This window comes from Camelus bactrianus, chromosome 8 (genome assembly GCF_048773025.1).
Source record: "Camelus bactrianus isolate YW-2024 breed Bactrian camel chromosome 8, ASM4877302v1, whole genome shotgun sequence".
NCBI lineage: Eukaryota > Metazoa > Chordata > Mammalia > Artiodactyla > Camelidae > Camelus > Camelus bactrianus.
The window spans coordinates 89878604-89883603 of record NC_133546.1 but is presented as its reverse complement, the minus strand read 5'-3'; the positions used below and the strand labels follow the sequence as shown (position 1 = coordinate 89883603).

Sequence of the window (5000 nt, the reverse complement as noted above, 5' to 3'; positions counted from 1 at the left end):
GAAAGCCACGTTGGAAAACAAGTGGTGATTCTGATGGGACAGGAGATCAGTCATTTGGGGGCGAAGGGTGGGGTAGGGAGACATACCAGCCTGTCTGTCTGTTTTCACCCAGTGTGGGAGCCGTCCCAAAGAGATAACTCGAGAAGAGAGAAACAGGGAATTGACAAAGAACACGTGCAGTGGCGTGCCCTCCCCCCCCCACCCCAGGAGAAGGCCAAGCCAGAAGTCCCTCCGGATGGCGGGTTCCGGACTCCAGCTTCCAGGGGAAGCGATGTTTTTTTCCTCCCCATTTCAGGCCCGGAAGAAGAGGGAGAGGCAGAGTGTCCTTCTCGGGCATCCGCTGTTTCTGAAGCACGCTTGTTGCCAAAAGATCGGCCCCCGTCCCCGACGAGCCCAAGAATCCAGAGACAAGGTCTTGGAGCTTAGAAGCAAAGAGGCCATTTTATCGCTCTGCCGGGCAAAGGGGATTCACAGCAGGCTAGCGTCTTCAAAACTGTGTACCCACCTTGGGGATGGAGTGGGTGGGGTGGTTCTAGAGCCATAGCTCAAACAATCGGGCATCGATCACCATCCACAGAATCGTTTTCTCATCAGAAGACTCAGAATGGTGTCACGATGCCTCCAGGTGACCCATTCTATAGAGGCTGGTGGTTAGATCTCGTTATCTCATAAGCACTCAAGGTGTGGCCTTCTTGGTCACTCAGGCTATTTTGTCAGGTCATTAGTCCCGTGACCGACCTTCTCCTCGGAGAAAGACTCAGAGACCCAGCATGATGATGACTTTCAATGAGTGAAATACAGTAGAAACAGTAAGATCGATAGCTTCCAGTTTCAACAACAGGCCTGGAACCGTGAGCAGCAACCAGTCAGTCAGGACAGTTGACCGTTTTCAGGGCGAGCATAAGAAACCGAATGACACCCCCCCCAGCAAATGAATGAGTGAATGAATGAATGAATGAATGACCTAATGATCCTCCCCTCCCCCCCCCGCCAAAAAAAGAAGCAATAATCCGTTAGCCTAATTCCGGCCATTTTATTCATCCTCCTTCACCCTGAAGCCCCAGTCACCCACGTGCCACAGTGGTCTGTTTTCTGGTTTCCTCCACCACCCCACCCCCCACCAACCACCACCCCGCCAACATCCCCCCATGCCCAACCACCGCCCCAAGTGTGGGACTGGACGGGGGTGCAGGGGGCTGAGGGGGCGGCAATGGCGGCTTGAGGTGAGGGTGGGGAGTGTTCCGCCCAGATCGTATAGGAAGCTCAAACACAGCTGCAGTACGAGACAAGATGGTAGATTTCTGTGAGTCCTCCCTCCTCTTAAAATCCGTCCTAAGGAGGAGACAGACAGAAAGAGAAACATCACCCTCACTCCCAACGCCTCCTGCGCCCTCGATGCGCCCCAAAACAACAACAAGAAAAACAAAAACAAACACGACCACAAATAAGTCGCTATCCCTGGGGAAGAAGGATTCGATGGCATGGGGATATCATTCTAAAATTCATTCCCTCTTCATCACATTTCATGGAAACCGATTGCAATCTATGAGGCCCTGTGAAGGTAGGGGTTGGGGGGGTAGGGAGGAGGGAGGGAAGTGAAGGGGGGGAGAGGGAGAGAGGGAGGGAGAGAGAGAGAGAGAGAGAGAGAGAGAGAGAGAGAGAAAGAGCAGAGGAGAGGAGGGATAAAAGGGGAGAGGACAGGAAAGGAGAGGAGGGAAAAGAGGGGAGGGGAGGGGAAATGAGAAGAGGCGAGGGGAGAGGAGAAGAGGGAGAGGAGAGGAGTGGAGGGGAGAAGAGAGGAGTGGAGGGGTGAGGGGGAAGGGGGGAGAACAGGGAAGAGGAGAGGAGGGGAGAGGAGAGGAAAGAGAGACAAGGGAGACAGACAGACACGCATGCGCGCGCGCGCACACACACACACAGAGAATAGCGAAATGGAGAGAGAGGCAGAGAGAGAGAGAGAGAGAGAGAGAGAGAGAGAGAGAGACAGACAGACAGACAGACAGACAGACAGACAGACAGACACGGATCTAGGTCAGGGATACTACACATGGGTATTCTTCTGAGTGATTTTATGTGTTTTCTCAATCGCCACCTCTATGGAGATAAAAATCGCTCCCACAAGATGAAGGGAGTCCTTCTGCCACCGCCCACGGCCCCGCCCACCAGCACCGCTTGTGTTTGTCAGGGATTCCAAGCCAAAGCACGTGGAGGAGCGGGAGAGCTTCCTGGCAGCCCAAGGAGGAGGAAAGTCCGGCAGCATGAGAGAGGTGGTTGGCACGGGGAAGCTGGAGGCCGGCTGACGAGAAGATGGGTGAGGGGGCAGGGAGGAGGGTTTCCCAAGTTGGAGAGCCAAGACGAGGGAGGGGAGCTGTCGGTGGCTGCGTTCTGACCCCGACCCCAACCCTGACTGGAGCGGATCCCTGAAAGGAGGCGGTTCGGGCTCTCTGGCCGAGAACGCCCCTCTCTTCCTCTTTGTGCAGAAACACCTTCCGCAGACCGAGAAAGTCCATCCCGAGACCCTCGTCGGAAGAGTCCTTTCCAGACCCATCACGATCCTCCTGGGCCAAGGGGTCCAGGGGATGGGGCGGGGCCTCCATTCGATCCGTCTTCCGTCCGTCCGTCCATCCACAAGATCTTGAACATCCATGTAGGATTCTGGATGGTAGCAGTTTTCCAGGATCCTCGAAATCCTTGTAAGTCCTCTCCTGGCAGATTCGACCCCTAGGTCGTACCGCGCAGCACAGGGCACTAGATTCAGTCCCTCGGGACGAGGGTTCCTGAAAAAGACCAGGAAAAAGAAGAACAGAATCACTATGGTGTGCACCAGCCAGAAACCAGCACCACCTTGTCACTCGAACAGACTTGCAAAAGGCGGGGTAGGGAGAGAAAGTCATAGGATGGCTACCATCCCTCCCACCCCCACCCCACACGCCAAGCCCCAGACCATCGTCATCCCTGCTCCCCCTCCCCTCCCCTTTCCTCTCCCTTCCCCCTCCCCCTCCCCCTCCCCTCCATCGACGCCCGCCTCCCGCTTGTACCCCACTCCTCTGAACCCAGCACCACCCACCCCAGCCTGGACGGGCTCGGCTCAGATCGGCTCGGCCCGGCTCGGCTCGGCCCGGCCCGGCCCGTCCATCCGGTCGACTTCTTCGCAGGGTCTAAAATAGCGCCCGGCCGACAGGCAGGTGGCACATGGCACATGGCACATGGCACATGGCAGGGGAGCGAGCGGGACGGTTCGGGATCTCTGGGTGGCAGGGACACGCGGCCGGACAACCAGGAGCACGGACGGCCTGGCGTGCGTTTCTCCGCTCGGGGGGGCCTCGACCAGAGACCGTGGTACGGGGAACGGGGACACACACACACCACACACACACCACACACACACACCACACAGACACAGACACACAGACACACAGACACACAGACACACACACACACACACACACACACACACAGACACACACACACACCCCTTCACCCCCACCCCCAAACCTCTGACAGCTTTCGTTTGTTTTCGGCCGACCGTCCCTCGATGAGGTACGAGTGCCTTGGCTGGGGCTGGGGGGGGGGTGGAGTTCCTCCCTCCACAACGACCCCACACGGGCTCTGTTCTGGTCACCCGAGTCCTCTTCCAAGTCAGACCACAGGCCTCCATCACCCGGCGCGAGCACTCGGGGAAACAGTCACCATCCTCATCGCTCCGCTCCACCTCTACACGTGAAGAACTGTTCCCAGCCCACGCCACTCCACCCCACCCCACGCCCCGATGCCACCCACCGCAGTGGAGAGAAACGAGACGAATCCACAGACGTGCATCAATCCGATGAAGAAAACGACGGCCCTATTCCAAGGAAGCATAGATATCTAGGTAGGAGATTCATCGAGTACTATGGAGGCGGTGGGAAAGGGGGGGGTTGCGGTGGGGAGGGTCTAGAGATCAGGCAGTACAGCCCATGCTTAGCATGGAAAAAATAAAGGTCCAGGGTTCAATCCCCAGCACCTACTCTTCAAAAATAACCCGAGAAGAAGCAAGACGGCGGAGTAGAAGGACGCTCGTAGCTCACCCTCTCCCACAAATACACCAAAACTCACATCGACGGACCCACTCGGCCAATCAGACCACCTGCGGAACTCCGACAGAACACCGCCCTCTTCGAAAGACAAAGACGCCCAAACTCTGGTAGGAGAAAAGGAGAAAAGAAAGAGTCAAAAGCAAAACAGTGCGGGAGGGACCGGCAGAGGAGGAATAGGGCTCGTTCGCCAGACCTCCCCGTCTCCAACGGAGAGGCCGACGGGACGGTGGGGGAGCCTCCGAGTCTCAGATCTGCCCGGAGCGCCCCTTGACCGACCGACCCAAGTGAAACGGGCACAGAGGGTCCCCGCGACACCCAGCCCGAGTCGCAGGCCGGCAGCCGGGGGCCGGGACAGGCCGCACGAGCCGGGCAGAGGACCGTGGCGGCGGCACCACGCGCCGTGGCCGGGAGGGGATACAGAGCAGAACAACCCGCCCCCCCAACCCGTCCATTACGGGGAAAGAAAGGCAAAGCAACACGGCCGGTGTGCCCTGGGGAGAGGGGCGCCGTAGCCTCCATCTCCTCAGACCCGCGGCGCCATCACCGGCCCTTCTCGCGAGAAGAGAGGCGGGGCGCAGCCACAGCCGCCATAGCCCCTGGCGCGCGGCGCGCAGCGCGCGGGCGGGGGCGGGAGCGGGGGCGGGGCCGAGACTCGAATCCGCACCCGGGGGCTCTGCAACCTCCTAGGCAGGACTGAGACTCGTTTTCAGCCTGAGGCAGATATTATATATCTGCCCCGGTACCTCAGAGAACTCGCGCCACCAAGACTAAGAAGGAGCCGAGTTTTGGAATGCAGCAGGGGCGGGGCGGTTCCACGGTCTTCCCCGAGCCCACCTACGGAGAGGAGCGCCGACCCGAGGCGGAGCACACAGCCGCACAGAGCAGCGGAGCGACCGGCGCCGGGAGAGGGCAGGCGGCCAGCCA

At 58.9% G+C, this 5000-nt stretch overlaps 1 long non-coding RNA gene across 1 annotated transcript in view; it reads right to left on the bottom strand.

The window, feature by feature from the left end:
- Positions 1–1018: 1018 nt before the first annotated feature.
- Positions 1019–5000, bottom strand: part of LOC141578422 (uncharacterized) — a 5288-nt gene continuing 1306 nt past the window's right edge. Inside the window, exons 1-2 of the long non-coding RNA XR_012508817.1 lie at positions 4096–5000; positions 1019–3844 (exon numbers count right to left, since the gene is read on the bottom strand). The exon at positions 4096–5000 is cut by the window's right edge and continues 1306 nt beyond it. This is a non-coding gene — a long non-coding RNA (uncharacterized LOC141578422). The remainder of the gene's footprint in view (positions 3845–4095) is intronic.